This window comes from Siniperca chuatsi, linkage group LG1, assembly GCF_020085105.1.
Source record: "Siniperca chuatsi isolate FFG_IHB_CAS linkage group LG1, ASM2008510v1, whole genome shotgun sequence".
NCBI lineage: Eukaryota > Metazoa > Chordata > Actinopteri > Centrarchiformes > Sinipercidae > Siniperca > Siniperca chuatsi.
The window spans coordinates 25,740,691-25,762,562 of record NC_058042.1 but is presented as its reverse complement, the minus strand read 5'-3'; the positions used below and the strand labels follow the sequence as shown (position 1 = coordinate 25,762,562).

Here is a 21,872-nt window from a genome sequence, read left to right as displayed (position 1 = left end):
TAATGTGTGTCAGTGTATGTATGTGTATACAGTATGTGTGTATGTGTGTGTGTTTAGATTGTTTGTCCACTCGTGAAGTCAAGCCAGGTTGGCATCTGCTGCATTGTGTATGCTACTAGTGTGAGTCTGCATGAATGTGTGCGAGTAACACTTGGACCCCACAGATTATTCACTGTGTCGTGTGTGTGTGTTTGTTTGTTTTTATGTGTGTGTGCCCACCTGGCTATCTCTCAACAGGTTACATAAGAATATGCAAACCCTTCAGGGGGACTCCCTAGCTTTGGGTCCAGCTGGCACACTACTCCCGCTCCTAGCTTTGCTTTTCAACTCCATCAAACAACTGACTTTACTTATCTCTTCCTTCACCTGTACAAAATGTTTGGTTTGTCATTTTAATTGATTTATTTGTTCTCCAGATAGTCTGGGGTGACTAACAGGGCTTAGCTGATGCAAGCCCACATCGCTGTTGAGACAATTCACTTTTCATTCTGTATTTTCATGGTGAGGTTGTCTGTTGTTACGCCTGGCTAGATAGTATCTACTCAATCCAGCCTGGCTCAAATATGTGGTCAAAACTGCACAAAGAAAAAATAAAAATAAGAAAATATCTGTAACTGTCCGTGTGCCTGTGCAGTTTGATGACTGATGGGAAAAGTATTTGCGTGAAGGCTGAGGTATGAGAGTTGTCTCAGTCCTGTCTGTATGAGATTGCAGAGTAGTAATCAAAGAGGTGGCACGTCTTGGGCTGAGCTGAGGTTGCACTGCAAACACCCCCCCAAAACCCCCTCTGGGCCTCTCAAGGGCCGTCCATCCCACTCCATCGCATCACTGTAGCGACAGCTCTCCCTCGCCTCCCCATCAATCCCCTGGCCAGTTGCAGCTTCCCGATCTCACTGCCAGCTCCTCAGCCAGTCAGCAGCTGCCCAACAACGCCAGGCCTGACAATTGCTTACCATGCCGGCTTCAAGTCTGTCAACCCCAGGCCTGTCAAATTACTGTCAGCGTAAACAGTGGGGGAGGTTAGGCAGGGAAGGGGAGAAAGAAAAGAGGAAGGGGTGAAAGTGGATGGGAAAGGAGTGGAGAGAGCAGGGTGAGGTATGTTGGTGGGATAAAATGGGGAGAGTGTCACATACAGCCACACATATACACACACACACACACACACACACACACACACACAACTCTGACATATATATCACTCTCACCCCATCTTCTTCTGATTCTGGCACCCGCTCACTCCCGTCAATGGTCCCCTCCCCTCTCTTTTCCCCATCTTTCTTTCAGGTAATTCCCTCGGTCACATCAGTCCTACTCATCTCTCTTGCTTTTCCTCCCCCCATTCCTCCCTCTGCCCCACCGCCACACATGTTCTATCTCTAGCCCCCAGTCTCAAAGCACCAGCTCAACATCACTTTGATTCAAAAAAAGAAGAAAAAAAAAGAAGACGAAGAAGGAAAACGCAATGGGCAGAAAAATGAAATGACTTTCTGGGCCCTCACGTAAAAGCGTGGCTCGCTCTTCGAGACAGGCAATATTCCCTCAATTATTGCCACTCACAGACAAAGTTTTAATTCCAGGCCTCCAATAAAATGGATGCCCTACATATAATGTGGAAATAGCCCCTCAATGTATCAGATTTGCATGACAGTGAACTGTACACACATGCACTACACAATTCGTTTCCACTGTCTTTTCTACGTTTTTAGTTTAAAGGGAAAACGTTGGATGGGAGACACTATGACACTCGCTATATGTAATGTGAACACAGGAGGCAACGTTTTATTGTAATTTGACTGCCTAAAATCTAGTTCTAATTTAGTTCTATTAGTAGTTCTACTTAGATTTCTGGTTCTCATTCACGGTATATTTCCAGTTCGGATTCTAGTACTAGTTCCAGCACTAGTTGTAGTTATAGTTGTATCTCTAGTACTTTTAGCTCTAGCTCTATTTCTAGTTCTATTTCATGTAGGCTTTGCCCTCTAAGAGCTGTCGCTACTGGGTTCATCCCCACGTGCATGCGCAATCGTGAAGATTTTCTTTCATGCCAGCAGTATTTATCATCTGCGTGACCTAAGTTCTGATCACAATTTTTCAGTGTAAAGCAGTCAACAAGTGAAGAACAATGAAGAAGTCCAGCAGTCTAGCAGCCGGATTGGCTACATCCTCCCCTCTGATCTTCACCCTCGCTGCGCTAGCCCTCACTTTCCATGTGAAAGAATGTATGTATGTGAGAGGGCCAGAATGAATTATGGCTTGTATGGCCCCTCGTAGTAATATGTTTAGCTCTCATAGCAATATACTTGTAGTTCTAGTTCTAATTCTAGTTCAAGCTCTAGTCCTAGCTTTACTTTCTCTTCTCTTTACTCTACCAGACCTTTGACTTTGTATTGAGACGCTAGACTAATTTGCCATAGTGACTAACCTCAGGCACTCAGGTTTCTGATTGGTCAAGGGAGGGGAGTGGCCCCGCTGTGCATAGATGAGTGCTCAGATAATTGGTTGAGAGAATTGGGAGTCGTCAGCGGCCACTCTAACAGAAATGGGTCTAGCCAGCTGAGCTCCCAGCTCCTTAAGTACCATTTTAACACAGTCATTCCCCCGCCTTTTAATTGCAATCGGACTTTGAGGGGAAAGACGTGGCCCTGGCCTTCCATCATAAACCGACACACTCGTTTCATACACACATGTACGTGAGTAAACATACACATTCCTGAAAACAAATGATCAGACCTATACTGATGATCCAGACAAGACACACACACTCATATGCTGACAACAGTCAGATCCACACTGCTGACACACCAGAGGGAATAAACATGGCAGAAAAATCAGTTTTGTCTCTGACTCAGGGAGAGAGAGAACAGGGAAGAGAAAGGCTTTGTCTTGGGTGTAGCTGTGTGGCTGTGGGGATCGATAGGTTTAACCAGCAGGGGCTTGGGTTTGTGGAGCAGGAAGAGACACAGTCAGGAGGTTAGGGCTGGGCAGAACAGCCTGGAAATGCTTTATCACCACTACCAGCAAGGCACTGTCTCCCATCAGGGGCGCAAGAAGCTTAGGGGCTTGAGAGTATGTGTGTGTGTCTATGTGCCATGCAGGGATGTGTCTGTGTGAACGCATGAACTGTGCGTGACAAATGTTACATTATCATCTGGGGTGTTTCACTTGCATGCTGATATTGTTTGATTTAACCTGGCATCTGTGAAAGACCTCAGGAAAGCCCTCTGCTATTGTTTCTGTTTTGCCCTCCCTTACCCAACCAGGTTCAGATGGAGCCAACAGAGAGAAATTAATCTAAACTATCTGGAGGAGGAGAGGAGAGGAGAGGAGAGGAGAGGAGAGGAGAGGAGAGGAGATAAAAGGGAAGAGAAAACCAGGTAAAAACTGGCATGCTGCTTCTCCATGCATCTTTGGATCAAAGAAGGAGGTTGCTTGAGAAGAGAAGAAATTTGAGGCTATCTGACATGAAAAGAAAGGTGGGTTAGACATCTACACAAGAGAGGAGAAAAGAGGAAAAGACAGTAGAGTTATGAAAGCAAGAAGAGGTTGACACAACATGCTGACCCGTCACACTTTAGTGACCAGGGCTCATTGGTGACAATGACATCACCCAGCTAAGGCGAAGGGGTGCAGCTGGGTACAAATGCACTATTACTTCTGCAAAGGGGCCAAATTGTTGCAATAAAATCTTATCTTATCTTTTAATGTCACATCTCTGCATATTGCATATTTTTTTTATATTTTATATTTGGAATAAAAACACTTAACACATAAATGTAAATGTGCATGCTGAATTTTAGTTACAGTATACAAGAAGATCACTGCATGTTAAAGAAACTCAAAATGACAAATTAATCCCATGTGAGTTATTAATCTCAAATACCGACAGTTTTGCTCTCTGACAATTTCATTCATTAAGCCAGACAAGTCATACAGTAATTGAGCTGAAGAAGTTGGCCTAATGCCTTAGTCCTCCAAACAAACAATGCTGTCATAATTAGTTTTTAATCGGATTGCATTGTTTTGGCTGATAAAATATGCTAACTTGCATTATTATGAGTAATGAGAGAAGCGGAACTTACTGAGCAGCGCTCCTCTCCCCAAACAGCAAAAGAGACCGATTGTGTTTGTACAGTAGATGCAAATCAGCTTGTCTTGCTGTTTACTGATTTAGAGGACAACGTCTGATGTGGATGTTGCCATCTTTTAGTGTGATTTTTACCTTCCACCTGAATCAGACTAGTTCTGTACTGTGATCCCAGTGTCTTAATTAAAATGCGTTCCTCAGCTCAATATTTGGATTAGTTGAGGTTTAGGCGCAGACTGTGAAATTTAATTTGATGATATTTTCAGTTATGTCAAATGAACAGGTAAACAAATACAGACCTTTCATATAATCCTCTCTATTTCCAAGTGCTATTTGGGTTGTTGAAATGCCTTCAAAAAAGTATTCATTGTATATGTGCAATGTTGTGTATTCTCTGTTGTATAATATACGACAATGCACTGTACTTTGTGAAGCCATATTGTTTTTGTTCACTGAGTTTCAGTATGTACTGTGAAAATAGGCCTGGTGATATCTCGAGATTAAAAGTAATCTAATATGTAATCAATCAACCACATCCCAATAAATTCACTACATTGTATGTTCAAGTGTGCTTCTGAATCTGAATCATTACATTCAAAATCAAACATATGCACTTAATGCTTATTCTAATTATGTTGAAAAAGACAAGTATTATCAAAAATATTTTCCTTTGATATCTAAGTGCATTAATAACAGACAGTAACAGGCATAGCTTAATACCAAAATATAGTTGGTATATGGCAATAGTAGCTGTGAAGCTGGGTAAGTAATCACTTTATCTAATTTGTCGTCAGCGTTGCAGTCTGTGTAATTTCTATTTACATGGTAATAGCCTATCAATTCATGTTTGCAGAGGTATTTGGGATGGGGATATGAAGGTGCATAAAAACAGCTTATCATGAAGAAAACCTAAATTAGGGAATGAGCTTTACTTAACTTTCACACTGCAAAAATAATAAATAACATGTAAATGTATATTATGAGACTCAAGCGCTTGTTTCACTTTTCCAAATCAGTCCATGCTGCATTGGAAGCAGCTAAATAATTGACTAAATGACTGCAAATCAACAAGTGTCTGAGCTGTCAAACCTGCCTTAACACACCAGGAACCTGCTCAAACACTGACACGAGTGACTTAAACAGTTTGCACTCCGCTCTAATTTTCCTATTTAACTCTGTTAAATGTAACTCTGTAAAATGAGAGAACAGGATCAACTGCCAAGTGTTGTTCCTGCCTATCTTAAAAATGGCACTAGGTACAAATGATATTCACAGATCTGTGAAAACTATTATTGTTTTTTTTATTTTTTTATTTTATCTGCATGAGAGTGCGGATTTGAAAATGGTTTAAAGATCTGATTCCATCCAAATAATTTTGGCGCATTGTAAAAAACGTGCTGCACATTGAGGTGGTGTTATTGTACAGCTATTGTTCTGGACTAATCCAGTGTGTTAGCATCACTAAACCGCTTGACCATAAATAGCCTTGTCATTGACTTTGTTTTTTCTTTTAATAAATACATCAGTTGAAAAGTGTCACACCTACAGTACTGAACAAAGCCAAATTAAATACTATAGTATTGAAAGATGTAAATGGTTGAAAACCCAGACACTCCAAAAATAAGGATGACCTGTTTTGAGGCAAAATATAATTCTACTCCAAAGCCCTAAGTGAGCAGGGTCATATGTGCATCTTTTTTTTTCAATAGTCCATAAAATTTAGTATAAAAACTCTCAAATAAGTTATCTTTGAGTGCTTTTGACAGCATGTATCTTACCCTCATATCACTTACCATTAGAATATGCACTAAGACTTATACCTAAGTATTGAGCTCAAACATTACATACATTTCCCCTTCTTAAATGAAAATTAAACTATCAGCTAATTGATCAGCTGCAAAAAGAAATTAGATGATAATAAGACCTTTCCTATGCTTGAAAATCTGAAGCCAAAGTGGATCTAAATAACCTTGAAGTAAGGCATAGATAGGACCCGGGCAGCTTAGAAGACTGATAAAGGTTTTACCCCATTACAGGGGCTAAGACGAGGCTCGGGCCACTGCAGCTCTGGATTCAAAGCACGCCTCTGATTTGTCAGCTCTGGGAGAATGCTGTAATAGTGGACATAATGGCACAAGGAGGGTTGTTGTTGGAGTGTGTGTGTATATGTGTGTGGAGAGGTGGGATGAGGTGTGTTGTGGGGAGACAGAAGGAGTGAACGATGGTAGAAAAATGTCTGCAGATGAATGCTGAAACAGCCATACATCCTCGTTAGACCCCCTGTCTCCCAGCGGCCATAACAGTCCCCCCACACACACACACACACACACAAGCACACATTCACACTCATACAAACACGAACATCCTGCCATCACTAACTACACATATTGGATTGTTTTCAGAATTCCTGCCTTGGTAATGAAGCACTAATGCTCACACAGAGACACACAGGGACACACACATACTGAAAAAAGGGCTGGGTATCAAACTTCAATACTTTTTATGTGAGTGTAAATAATTTCACTATTTTTTTTTCAATTTAACTATTATATTATATTTTATATTATATATTGTTATATGTTATATTCCAATCTGGACCAAACTGCTGGACTGGCCGATTGACCGACATTGCCATCCTTTAGACAATACCCATCCCTTCCCATACAGTAAATATACATGGAACAGATATTGCACATTAAAAGCCTTCCAAATGTCTTCTTCGACTCACATCAACACCATTACAACTGCTTGTAAATGATCTGTTTTAATCCTCACATATCCTCTATCCTATCCTCAAGGATACCAGTCTGTATGATCTGAAGGAAAGACAAGAGAAAAAGTGGCTTTGACACCAACTGCCACCCTCTCTCTAGCCCAAGAGACACCACCCACCCGCCACCCCACAGTATCCACTGGACCCCCCCCCAGCATCTCCAGCAGCTTACCGAGTCGTGTCCTTTCCCATGTTGTCACCCCCTCCTCCGTCCAACCACAAGTCACTTGCCCTAAAGAGAGCTGGCAGAACAACAGTGAAGCAAACAAAGATACAAATGGCCGCCCCAGACAGCTCGCGCTTGCATCTGCATTCATTACCTCTCATTTTTTGCCACACACAAAAGCCTCTCATGGAGGCTTATGACGGGCTTCATGGTGCCTTCACACCGGCCTTCAGTGCTTACGGCTTCCCCGGTTGAGACAGTCAGAGGTCAGTAATGAATATACATGTGTGGTCTGCAGCAGGTATGATACTGGGAGAAATAGAGTGAGGGTGGAAGATGAATATTGAGTTAATGTACTGAGCAGGGTAGGGCGACATTCCCAATATCCCCAGTCACAATGTCCTCTGCTGTTAGTCTCAGTCTGGCTTGTGAACATAAATATTTACACGACTGTCACGATCAGGATTTATAGGACAATCTCTGCTCTTCCCGTAAGAGAAATAGAAAGTGTGCTTTATTCCCTCTTTTCTTTTGCAGAGGTAAGGTTCCTTTTGCACAATGGCAATGAAATTCTTGTTTGCTCTGGGATGTCTATGCAAGCCTGTTTTCTCTGTATTGTATGCTGAGTGCACAGGGTGTGAATATTGTCTCATTATATTGACAGTTCTCATCCTTGCCAGTTTCAATAACCAACATTCAGCAAAAGGAGTGCTGTAATATAAACAATTTGGATATTTCCAACTGGTGGGCTGAGTGAGGGAGAGGCAACAGAGGCAATAAAACACAGACAATATACTTATTGTCTTTCTTTGTAATACTGGATGCAATAACAATACTGCAGGCTTACCTGTCTGATGTTTGTTTTTGTGTGGCTGTGTGTGTGTGTCCAGACAAACTCCAAATGTTTGTGACCATTACTGGAATATTCCCAATTGATGCAGCACCAATGCAAACACCTTTCTGTCTCTATTTTTCTCTCACCTACTCTTCTTCCTCCTGATTCCATTCTAATCTGCCAATGCCAAATCTATTTTGTCATATAACTCCTCTGATAGGTTGGCATGTAATTAAGTCCTTGGCATGCACTGTGGGTTGTCATTTGCATGGTAATAAATCTCTGCTCCTTACTGTAGGTGGGGGAAGCATACAGGACTGTGTGCTTAGCTTCAGCAAACATCCCTGTCTAACCCTTATCAACTCCACCGACTCCAACCTGTTTGGTCCGCAGAGTAATCGTCATTTCCAGGTGGCAGACCATATTGATTAAACATTGCGTTTAGTTTTTATTAATGTATTTAAGGGAGAGCTGTGGCAAATGAAGCTTTTGGACAACTGACTGCTATTAACCCGATGGTGCATTTGGAGCATTGTGTTTATTTGTTCCTACAAGCCTTCTGCCATCCATTACAGAGTCATTTCCTTTTGTCCACTTTATCAATTGTGAGGCTCATCTTTCCTTGCGATTCCTGGCTCGCGCCCAACTATTGCTTATATACAGTGTATCAGCCAAAGCCACAAAGAAGAGGCCAAGCCAAAGTGTGTGTGTGTTATGTGTAAGTATGTGTATATTTGTGTCCCTGAGTGCACATGCACACACAAGTAATAGTGTGAAGAGATGAGGCATTTGGGGCAAGAGAGGAGAGGGGGTGGGGGGTGGGGGGTGAGGTGATTATATGTGTGTGTGTTTTGAGAGATGGATGAACGGAGTAAAGATTGCACTCATCTGTCGTGGTACAGTGCTCCCATCAGGTCTAATGAGTGTGCCGGGGTGACCTCAGTCTCGTAGGTTCACAGGCCTGATTAAACATCGTCTCTGAGTCGGCTCAAGGGATGCCGGGCAGACCAGCACCAGCTCCCCGCTCTCCTCTTCTCTCCCCCCTCTTTGCTCCCCTCCATCGTCCTAATGGCTCCTTCTGATCGAGCCCCATTTATCTCTATCACCCCCCAACACACATGCACCTCCTCACCCCTTGCTACCCCCTGCTTCACTTTACTGGTGATACTCCCTTTGTTTGACTTGTCATCTGTCTTTATTAATATTTGTTCTCTTGGCTTGTGAGTGTTTGTAGCTCATATGTTCGACAGTTACATGTTTCCTTCTGACTGTCATCAGTAAATGTGTGTGTGCTGCTTATGAGCTTCCAAAACCAGACCCTTACTTTTTCTTTGACTACCATCCTACTGTATTTATTCAGAGCTAGTAAGCCATAATGAGGCTGAGGTTGAGAGATGATGATTAACTGCAACAGGATCCAGGAACTGGCGTAACTCATGATAAGACAGCTTTCTGTGGAGACTTTGATTTATTTGGCTGTAAGGTGCAGAACATCGGCCGTTCCTCTGAGCTGGAGGCCATGTAGGGTCACAAGTCGGAGACATACAGTTAAGACACAGCCAGTCAGTGCGTTTTAATCTTTCTCTCTTCTCTGTGATCTCAGTAACTTCAGTCGAAGCTTGCTCAAATCATCACCAAGACATTTTAAAGGGTTGCAATTAGGTCCAAATAGCTCATCATTTATCAAGCTCCTTTCATGCCCACCATTTTATTTTATGAAAGCAATCGATTGTCTCTGTGGCATGGAGGCGCAGCCCAACCTCTGATTGTGCTCCTAGGTGAAAGCGATGAGTGCAGTCAGGCCATTGCTCCAGCAGTGAGTGAGAGAGATAGAGGGTGATTTGGCTGGCTGGAACACCATGACCGACAGTTCTTTCGCATTTACACCAGAGTAATCAGACAGCCTGGTAAAAAATATAGCAGCTAGTCAAAATGCCAGGGTCTTCAGGCATCTGTGTTTACTTTCGGGGTGGGGCTCGGCAGTTTGAAGTGAGACTGAAGAAGAGAGGGAGAAAAACAGACAGAGGTCAAAAGAAGGAGAGAAAAGGATGGAGAAAGAGATAGCAGTAAGGGAGCGAACAAAGCTAGTGAGTGCTACATTTGTGTGTTGTTTATTTACAGTTAAGTGTTATTTACATCACTGCTCCAGAGGAGTGCTCAGCTTCTTTACAGACAGACGGCGAGGAAAAGACATGTGGCCGACACAGACTTAGACAAAGAGAGTGGGAGGCTGCATACATACAGTACACACACACTCACACACACACCAACACACAGACGACAGGGATTTGTTCATCATAGCGAAAGCCTATTCAGAAAATTATGAACAAAATTAGCACCGTTCATCAATATTTAAATTCTCAAACTATGAAATGAAACGTGTTTAATACATAAAATATGCATGCATTCTTTAAAGATTTGGTCTGCAGGAGATGTTTTCATAGCAAGTAATACAACAGTCTTTACATGCATATTTATTAGCAGCCTATATTAATGGATTAATGAGAGGAAGACCAAATGTCCACACACACACACAAACAAGCAAATGATCTTATATCCACATAGTGTGCACCTCCATGCACACACACACACACACTGAGACACACAGAAGCAGAGCAGAGCTCCAGCAGTGCGGGGCAGGAGAGGAGGCTGCAGGGCCCTGACCACATAATCATCTCCTAGAGAGTGATCATCAAGGCCTCCAACATCACTGCACAAATACACCAACCTTGGACCCCCTGGCATGAGGGGAGGGAGGAGGGGTGAAGACAAGAGTGTTTACAGGAAAAGGTAGGGAGAGAGAAAATAAAAAGAGAGAGGAAGGAGGGGGAGAAAAAAAGGAAATTAAAAAGTGGAAAGCAGAAGCAAAGGGGGGAAATGGCAGGAGGATGGAAAATTAGGAAGAGATAATATAAAGCACAGGATTACAGAAAGAATAAGTGAAAGACAGAAAGGGAGAAGGATGAATGGAAAGATGTTATGTTTACAGGGAAGGGGATCAGAGAAAGAAAATTAGGAGGGAAGAGAGATATATGTGTCTATCTTGATGGGTTAGGTAGAGGGGACGGAGAAAATTGGGAAGGGAGAAAGGCAGGAGGAGAAGGTGAGAGGGCAAGATGGGGGTCTGTGTTTACAGGAGAGGGGAAAGCAAGAAGAAAATAGTGAGAAAGAGACATTAAGAAAGAGAGGGGAAGGAAAGAATTAGAGGTGAAAATGGGGCTGTGTTGACAGGAAATGGCCAAGGAGGAAAGAAAGAGAAACAGGAGAGGTGGGAAAGAAACAAAAAGAGAGTGACAGAAGTAAGGGAGAGAGTGTATCTGTTTGCCACGCATGAATGTACAGCAGCGTTGCCCTGGAAACGGCAGCCGCTTGGATTATGAGCTGATTAGTTGCCCTCCTCCTTGAAGCCCCCCCAACTGGGCTGCCTCCTCTCAACAGGGTGTGTGCATGCTACCTGGGACACGGTCTGCTGAACAATCGCACACACACACACACACACACACACACACACACACACACACACACACACAGTCTTCATTCAGACACGCACATACAATATACTCAGTCTTCTCTTGGTTGCCCATTGTATTCACTGTAGCCAATACCTTTCTGCGTCAACATCTCAATCTTTCACTCTCTGCTGGATTCTGCCTCTCTGCCTCTCAGTGTGTGACGTGGCAGGGTGCTAATCTTGGCCCTTATCTTTGCCTGCAGCTCTGCTCACATTCCCTTCTCCACAAGCACCTTATCTACCATCACTGTCAATCAGAGCAGATCAGGCTACCTACAGCTGAGTCCGCTTGACCACCCTCCTCCCCTTGCCCCCGCCAACCAGCCTCACTACATGTCCATTCATGACATGACCAACACTCGCACCATGCATCCCCCGGCTTGCAGCATCTTTCACACATCTCACACACACATGCAAGTACACATGCAAACTTAACAACCATTATTAGAACCATCAACACTGTCATCTTTTGTGCATGTTGAGGAGCTGTATGCGACATTCACTGCCACATAGCCGTGACGTTAATGTGCAAAATATCATGCACAGAATCTTAAAGTTGACTTGTTCTTCTGGCAGCTGTCGTGTACTTGGGCAGAACCTGATTAGCATGTTTGACCGTCAAAGTAACGTCCAGTAAAAGTGTTTGTTTTTGCCACTGACAGGCTCAGATTATGGGTCTAACAACATTATGGAAATGATCCCTACAGAGCTAGACCTTGCTGATCATCATAAAACACAACTCATTCAAACTGGACAGAAACAAAATATAACTCACCAAAACCAACTTTGTTAGTCTTTTCACTTTTCCAACTATCACCTATTTGGTTTGGTCGAAATAAATCCTTTATTTACTGCATTAGATGAGAAAAGAAACAGCTGTTATATCGCTCTCCTCAAATCCAACAGGGAGGGACTCACATGCATTAACATGCTCGTGCGGCCGGACCGGCTACCAAAATAAATAACAGAGAAGCTCGGATGACAAAACATACAGAGGGAGTGTGATGTCATTCTCTGCTCAGGACGCCATTACTCCATTATATCTTTACGTAGCAAATTGTTGTTTGCTGCTATATTAATGTGCAAAATATTGTATACAGAATCTTTAAATTGACTTGTTCTTCTGGCAGCTGTCGTGTACTTTGGCAGAACCTGATTAGCATGTTTGACCACAAAACTCTTGCATCATTACCCGTTAATTATCAGATCAGTTCTTGTAACCTGCTCATAGCAAAAACAAGGGTGAAATTTGATTTTGATTAGAATTTTCCTCAAGGGAATGAAGCCAAAATGCAGCAGTAATTCAGTGAGCATTGCAGCAAACAGAGGATCTTCTGCAATCACCATTTACAGTACATATTGCAAGGCCACTAATGAAAATAAGTTTGCTCCTTTTATTCATAAAGAACAAAAGAAATATAACCAAGAAAAAATAAAAAATAAATTTAAGTGTTTTAGACTTGCCTGGGCTGATGCAACATATCAACCTATAACCTTACTGTCATCATGTTGAACCCTCAATCCTGAGTTTAATGACAAAACTACATGAATTAACAATACATTTTACTGATGTATTCAATATTTTGATGAGGGCCGTTTGGGTTCATTTAGTCTAAAATAATGTGTGGAGAATGGTGTTTTTTAATGCTTTAATGAATTTTCTATGTGATGAAAGTTGTTTTTCTGCACCAAACTGCATCATTAGAATGCTTAACGTTTTACTGTGTAACAGTTATTATTTAAATGTACCTGACTAATACTCATTTCGCACAAAGCTGCTGAAATGCTCAGAAAGGGTTCAACACCTCGCCCAAGGAGAAAGCCAGTATAGTGGATGGATAGGTGTCATTATTGGGTTGATACTGTACAATGTGGATTCTCACAAAAAGAAATCCCTGAAGGAACAGTATGTCATGTTTTGTCATAGGTACATGGTCATATGATTGTATAAACAGCATTGGCAGACATGCAAATGAACACACACACTCCAGCCCATCAGCACTCTCCTACAATCAGGCAGGGCCAGTGACCTCCCACCTGTGATCACACTGGGAAACCCACCCATCTAAATACTGTGCACACAGCCCACATTCACACACCCACCCAGTAATCAGGAGCGCTAACACAGACTGCCGGCATTTTTGGTTCACAAGCCTCGCCATGAGGGCAGCCGCACTGCAGGTACAACAAAAGGAGAAAAAAATAAAATAGCACAAATCCCTTTTGGGCAGGTTTAATATTTTTAGGCAAGGGCACTTTTATGTGGGGGCAGGTGTGCTCTGGCTCCCTAATGCTGAAGTAATTGTAGATAATGGAGTTTTAAGGACAGCTGCTGGTGCGGGTTTAAGTAGGATTTGGGTAGAGATTTATGGTGGAGGGAAAATGGGCGGACGGGTGGAAAAGTTAGAGAGGGTGCAAGAGAGTGAAGGAGGAGGTGGAAAAGGAGATGGAGAGGTTAGCGAAGGGGGGGGCCTGGGCTTATTGCAGCAAAGGTGAGAAGCAGGAGGAAAGGGAGGGAGGGGAGATAGAGTAAAAAAAAAGAAATGGCTCTATCTTCTTGCAGAAAAAGCTCTGGGATTGAGAGGGTAAAAAAAAAAAAGAACTCATCCATAGTTTAGTGTGAAACGAGAGCCCGTCTGGCCCGGTGCTTCTCGAGAAAAGGGGGTTATAGAGGGCACAAGCTGGATGACTAATTGGGGAGGATACGAAATGAGGCTTGACTCAATCCACACCCTTGAATCAACTCTGCCCTAAAGTATGCATCAAATGGGCTCCCTAAGTGGTGCTTTTCCATTGATTATACCCTTTCAATGTTACGCTCCAACTCCTTGTTGGAGAAATTTGACAGAATAAAAGAGAGAGAGGGATCTAAAGGGGGCAGTTGAAATACCGGTCAATACTTAGCAGGGGCAAACCAGAAAAGTAGGAAAGTGGAGAGTGAGTAATATCATATAAACAGATAGCCATGAAAGTGATTTGAGAGAAAGAGAGAGAGAGGACAAGGTGTGTAAAAAGTGCGTTTGGCTCGCCGTAAACGCAGTGGTGCGTGGCACTTCGCCTGGCATGGCACTCACACTTTATGAGGTGTGGAGGGGCCGTCTCCCTCGCCTCTCTGCCTGTTTTAATGATACAGTTTAAATGGAAAAGCTGGAGCTTCAGTCGGCACCAAGGACTCCCCTCCCTCTGGTCCACACACACACACACACACACACACATAGACCCAGATAGGCATGCATATACTCACACACATGCATACAAGCTCAACCGTGGACACACATCAAAATGATCGCAGGAAATTTTTACTTATTTATACAAATGAAGAAATTACTTTTTAAGATAGTTTTTATTTAAAACAAATATTAGAAGAAAATACAAATTCATAGTCATCTAATGAAAAAAAGAGCTTTCTGTTTTCATAGGAGTTTGTTTGAACATCTGTAGTTTTCATAGGACATGTGGGAACTGGAGAATAGCCAAAAAAAATATCGCTGCAACACACCAGCATGCACACACACACACACTCTATACACCCTACACATGCTGTATAGGTGATCATAGGCCAGAGGAAGAGCCTTGGATGAGACAGAGGAACGACAGCGATGAAGCTAGGAGGTGAAACTGGCTGTCAGAGCTGTGAAGTCTCCTCAGATCTGCCCCGTGTGCCTGGCCACTGCACAGACAGAAAAGATGTTTTTTACCTACACCCCTCACCTATCACTGTAACCTCTCAGAAGAGAACATACTGCAGTAATGCAATATTGATCTGACAATGTAGTGTGTGTGTGTGTGTGTAAGTGTGTGTGTGTTTGTGTGAGATGTGTGGTTACCAGCCTTGTGTACAAATGACTGAGCTGTGTGAAGTTTGTTGATGTATGTTCCATTGTTTGTTGGACTGTGGTATGTGTGTGTCTGTGTGTGTTTGTGTGTGTGATAGGGAAGCAGCTATGAGAGTGATGCATTAATAGGCAAGAGGTGAGGTGTTAGCCTTGGTGCTATTTCTGACACCTCACTGTCAGAGCCTTCCTCTGCAGTGGCAGGCCTGACTGAACGGAAACTAGCGGGAGCCTCATTTCACCTTTCACTCCTTTGTATCGCCATCTTGTTCTCTCTCAATTTCCCTCTGTCTCACTATCTACCCGTGTATGATGAGAAAATGTTATATAAGTGGCTATTATTTACAGTTACAATTGCATTTAAAAGTTAATTATCATGTGACTAGGATATGGCATATGCATATGGCAATTAAGCCTTTGAATACATGTAAACCTCTTTTTCTTGAATGACTAGCAATGTTCCCAAACCTTTGATTTTGTCAATAGAGAACCCAGGCATGAAATGGTAAAAGAATAAAGTTGTTGAATACTTGTTCCTATAAAGAAAATGGTCCATCCCCATAGCTGTTATTCACATTGTCCCAAGTATTGGTCCAGTAGGCCTTTTAGAAATGTAGAACAAATCCAGTGTAAGAAAGAGAAGGATAAAAACTAGCAGAGGGATTTATATTCTGCATGTTTATAATGCTATTTCACTTTTTTTTCTCCTTTTCCAGAGAACTTTCTTTCCCTGTTTGTGTGAGTCAGTTCTGTGAATCAGAGTCTACAGAGGATAAAGGACCAATACTGTAATGCCACAAGGAAAGGAGGAGACATGACAGCAAAACAGACTAAGCAATGAGAGAGAGAGAAAGAAAGAAAGACAGAGAGAGAGAAAAAGAAAGAAAGAAAGAAAGAAAGAAAGACAGACAGACAGAGATGGGAGAGAAAATCCAGAGTCTTTGTTCTGTGCAAAAATATATTCCAAAGTTCAGCTGAAGTTAATATGAGACTTCAGAAGTCTGAGTTAATCAAATAGTGTGTATCTTCCAAAGTTACAGTCTTTTTAGTACAAAATGCCCCCTTTGCAGTTATACTTTGCTGAGCTGTGGTGGAGGAATAGTACCACAAAGAGGGAATTTTGTACTAAAAAGTCTAACTTTGGAAGATACCCACTTGCACTTAGGAAAAGATTTTGTCAAGGCCAGTATGAACAGGAGGGATTATTACAGCAAACAAAAGCTGTTCCACTGTTTACCACTGATTACCCTACATTAACCATGACCCTTTCTACTGCCTGGTTAAAAGTAAGCCTGAACTAAACTATAAACTGAAGTCCTAACTCTAACATGCCCTTTTATCCAATCAAATTGCAATTTTACTGCTGCTACATGCAGTTTTCAACATCAATTAATCATAAACGATTGATCATTGTCAAAATACTGACACATATGAGATTTTGTGGGTACTGATTGTATTGCTTTACTGCACAAATGGTTTTATGACACAAAGAGGTGCAGCTATTCCAGTGCTAAATGACAAAACAAAGTAAAGCAAAAGAGAAAACATTTGAGGGAAAAGAAAGGGAGGGATTACAAGAAATGTGGCCTTCATGTTAAGAAACACTATACCACTTAAGATAAAGAGACTTGCGATTCTCAATCATAAAGAAGAACCCTAAACTGTCCTCTAAATGTCAGACTGGTTCTTTTAAGAAAAGAAATACAAGAGCACTCACATACACTACACACACGGCACACACGCACACTGATAGTATAGTATATAGACTGACTCATAGGAGCCCAGAAACAGCAATTATTCCCAGTGCAATAAAACAGGCAGACTAACTAATGGAACCACCCACACACCAAACATACTTTTTTATCACACACCACCTTCACAAACAAACACACGCGCGCACACACTCTCATTGCTCGTTAGCTGCTACATCAGGTGGTTGTTTGTGCGTTGCTACTGTGACACAGTCTGGCTGCTGCTTGCTGTATCTGCTGAGGACGCACCACCCCAAAAATACTTCACTTAACAAACTCTTCTGATTACAGTTTGACTTTCTCGCTGTCTCCTTCTCTCCCTCCTGTCTTTAATCAGCATGTAAACAAGCGCAAGGTCATTTTCTTCCTTAAACGAAATGGGGGAGATAAGAGGAGCGTGGCGTAGTTAATCCTTTGGACACGCTGATGGAGGAGTTTGTCCTGGTGATGCTCGGGTGTTAATTATGCAAGAATGCATCGCCTCCCATGCTCTCTCTCTCTCTCTCTCTCTCTCTCTCTCTCTCTCTCTCATGATGACTCAGTTTAAATCTTTCCTCTTTTGCTCTCTTTTCCATGTTCTCTCTCTTTCACCCCTTTCCCCCTTTCTCCGTCCCCTGCCAAAAATGTCAGACATCCAATTACTTACTATTTTTTAAGTCCTAAGGTCTTGCCTCCAAGGTCCTCTGTGTGTGTGTGTGTGTGTGTGTGTGTGTGTGTGTGTGTGTGTGTTACCATGTGTGGCGATCCTTTTCAAATCTGCATAAGGTTTGCACTTGTCCACATGTGATTAACTGCAGTGTTTGATAACTCGGGCTGACTGATTGACAGAGTGATTTGCTGAACTCACCAACATCATGTTTTCTTTTCGCCTTGTTTTGTCTTTGAACAAATACGTGCAGATTGCCTGGATGTCTTCAGTGATTGCCAGAATGAGTTGTGAATTGCAATGAAAGGCTACTAAGTTACCTGACAGGGAGGAGAGGAAAGGAAAGAAAAAAACTAGCAGGGGGATAGGAATGAAATGTAAGGACTCAAAAAATAGTTTTCAACACAGCTGTCTTAGTAAAACACCTTTTCTGTTTCCAACTCATTGCGGGGTGTCAACACCTGTTTCTATTGAGACATCACATTGTCTGAAATTAGATGGAGACATCCTTTGAATATCAAAATAGATTTCCCCCTTGATCTCCTCAAATTGAATGGGATGAGAAGTTAATTAGCCAAATCCACAGCATTTGTGATGATTTTGAGGTAAAAATCCATCCTCAAATATTCATTTTCGGTTTGTTTTTGATTTTTCTTTCCCGTTGTTATTGCCATACAGCCTGATCTTGATGCAACAGAAACTTTGATGTTTAATTGGTTTAGGAAATGTCAGATTCCAGCGTGCAGCCTTACTAAGAGACAGCGATCCAGCTCGAGTACAAGACTAAAAGCATCATTCTTGGAGGTATGACAGCAACCAGGCCTCATTTCCATCCCTCTCCAGTATTTGTCAGCCTTCTCCTCTTCCCCAGTGAGGCAGCAATGTTAACAATGCTGTCCCCACATTTACCAGTTCTGCCTCATTACAGCTAAAGAAGTGGATAAATTAGCACAGGAGAGCATGCACGGCGAAGTCTGACTCCACCTGACAGCAAGGGAAAGATAGTGAATGTGTCGATGTGGAGGAAGGGTGTGAAAGCTTACAAGCTTTCAACACATATTAAAACAAAACCCATCCAGTGAGGCTGACACTCATCTTTCCAAAATCATTACCTGTGGTACATATTTCAATGTTTTAGAATACAGGCAATCATAATCTGTAAAGGTTTTCTCATTTTGTCAATCAAGGATTTCTATTACTCTATCATCTTAAAAAGTTCTGTTATCTTGTTTTGAATTTTTGCTATTGCAATCATTGTGAGTGGTTTTACAAGTTTATCTTCTTCCTTTCAAACATTTTGTTAATGCATAATGCAATCCTGTGACCTGTGGGGAGGTCTTTCATCCCGGTCCGTGTATCAACCCTTCATTCAATTATTTCACCCAATCTGTAAAACAAAAAAGTGTTTTTTGTAGGTATCAAAAAAGGAAAATGACTGTGTTTTCCTGTTTTTATATTGAAGTGGGTAATCAAATAAGCAAGAAAACCAAAACCAAAAAACAAGTCAATTTGTTTTTCTGATTTGTGGATTTGTGACTTTTCTTCACAGTGCACATGCACTGAAAGTGACCGCTCAACGCACCTCGCCTGTAGCCTGCATAATAATCATATAGGCATTATTAGACCAGATATATATAATAGTTGTAGGCTACAGTAGGGCAAGTATTGTAATGATAATGACTCAGCAACAGCAATAACCTCAGCATCACTGTCAAAAAAGTTAAACATTACCACTTTTTTCTTAGGGGGATGAGAGGTTGTTGCCTTTGTGTGATGCCTAAAATAATCCCTATACAGACAACTACTACCTTTTGTTTCTTTATGTGATCATGATGCTGCCTGTTTGACCCCTTCCACCACTAATGTGAGGATGACCAGTGATGGGGTTTTGATGGTGATGAGGGACTCTGGGTGTCACAAATAGATTCACTGAAAGTTGATAGGCTACGTTTTGGAAAGACATCTAGGATTGCTCACTATAATCTCTCACCACGTCATGCAGCAATTATCTTAGAGGTTTTTAATTACTAATGGAGCTGCTTTGACGTCCGTGGCCACTAGATGTCAATGTACGATGTGAGCATGTCAAATCAAAGAGTCAATTAGGGAAACAAGAGCGTAATTGTCTCCTCTTAAACTATTTATAGTGCATCACAGGATAACTGTCTAAACTCTCATGCTTAAGAACATATCGGTGAGGACGGAAAACCTTGCACACTGCTGGAAATGCTATTTATGAGAGTATGTGCACTTGGTCACTCCTGCGTTCATAACAGGCTACAGCCCGTCTGTCATCACTGATGAACCTGACAGTTAAGGTTATTATCTCTGATTAGTCATTAGTCAGATTCCTTAAAATGTACCTTAATTTTCAATTTCAAAAATGCTTTACAAACTTTTTCTCTTTCTTTTTCAAACTTACTTGCTCCCGTGAGATAAATGCACGCTGCAGTTGAGGCTGCGCAAGCACAAAGCAGAAAAATACAATACAACCAAAATAAGAGAAAAACAGAAATAAGACTTGTATTTTAGATTGTTTATTAGATTACCCATTTCAAGACGAAAACAGAAAAAAAACAACTGTACCTGTTTTTCCCGTATTTTTGTTTTCCGGATTGAATTAAATAACTGAAAGAACATATGAAACACCCTAATCTCATGGATGCACTGCTTCCACTGTTTTTTGCAAGAGTAGAATGCACTTTTACAAATTTTGGGTCTAATTTTGAAGGAAAAAACATGATTTGTTGTTGATAACCGAGGTATGGCTGCTTGCAATGTTCTCAAGAACCGCTCATCTGATCGACTTCACACTCAACACTGCACTCCATTGGGTCCTCAGCAATACATCCGCCATGTGTGAAGTCGATCGGATCAACGGTTGTCGAGAAAATCGAAGGACATACATACAGACAGAAAGACAGAGATTCCTTCCTTTATAGTTAGATTGAGAAGCTGGAATTTTTCACCTGAACAACCTGGGCAACAGCCTGTTATACTGTATTGCAGTATATGTTCAAGATCAAGAGGACAAATGGGCCTGGTTGTTGTCATCCTCTGAACACCAAAACTCTACTAGCCTGCGGCCTTTAAAAAGCACTATCTCTCCTGCTCATTTGTCCAGCGCCTCTGGCCAGCCATCTTTATGGGCTGGTTAAGGGCTCTCTCACAGTCAACTATGTTTGCACCCTGTCCACATTCGCCCGTAAAAAAGCCAGGCATTCCGCGATGTCCACCCGCCTGCCTGCCAGGATTAACATTTCAAACTCTCCAAGGTTGAAAATCCCATCAGATGGAACGAAATTAATTTTTGCACAATATTCAGGGCCACCAGCCACATAATAGGAGACAATGCCGAGTGCATCCCTCAATTGTGATTCCATTCACTCCCTAATCGGCAGGATGGCCGTGCACGGTGCAGCAGCGTAGTAAATGCTTTCATCCCAGGGGGATTAGAAAAACAATGGCCCTTTTTAATTTCTTTTCTAAAGCAGGCAGCAAAAAGAAAATGATATAGACGTAATTGATGATGAGGAGAGCAGGGGGAGCCTTTGCAGAGGTCTCATGTCCAGTGCCCAGGCCATTTTTTTTTTCTGCTTCATAATGGTAACCGCTCAGGGGCACTGGAGGTTGACAAATCTGGCACGGAGGACAAATTGATCGGCAACAGAACACAATTTGTCCCTTAAAAGAATGGGTAAAGGCCCTGTGTGGCCTGAGTAATTAGTTTAAACTGCAGCATGTCTGTCCAGGAGTGGACCCACTGGAGTGGGGCTCAGTATGTCCTCTGATAAGACGCCCTGACACTGCAACATACACACCCACACACACACACACACACACCTCACCTGGAATACTCTACACAAAGTCTTTACTACTGAATATATCAATTAACACATTTTTTAGATAAATAGGAATAATGTCTCATATCAGGGCATGCATTTGAATGTGTGAGTGCGTTTGTGTTTATTTGTATGCATGTGTGAGCTTGCATCTCTTACCACCTCACAAGTTCCCCTGAGAAGTCACTGTAGAGAAGTCACTTTCTGTGAACAAAAGTCTGCTTTAATAAACACTAAAATAAAGCAACAGACTGTTGGAGATCATTTACACAAATTAAACTTTTTTTTTTTTGGTTATGCACATATCACAATCACAATCTAAGGCGTGTGTGATTTCAGGAGAAAGAGAAAAAAATGCTGGTTGCTTATTCTCAGCGTGCACTGAGACACAGACAAAGACATATGGCAGGTCTACGGTGGGCGCATCTGTG

The 21,872-nt window shown here is 42.0% G+C and overlaps 1 protein-coding gene and 1 long non-coding RNA gene across 12 annotated transcripts in view; one reads left to right on the top strand and one right to left on the bottom strand.

Moving 5' to 3' along the window:
• Positions 1-3,656, top strand: part of LOC122876206 — a 30,835-nt gene extending 27,179 nt beyond the window's left edge. Inside the window, exon 4 of the long non-coding RNA XR_006378033.1 lies at positions 3,261-3,656. This is a non-coding gene — a long non-coding RNA (uncharacterized LOC122876206). The remainder of the gene's footprint in view (positions 1-3,260) is intronic.
• Positions 1-21,872, bottom strand: part of celf6 (CUGBP Elav-like family member 6) — a 142,124-nt gene that overhangs the window by 105,921 nt on the left and 14,331 nt on the right. The window lies entirely within an intron of this gene.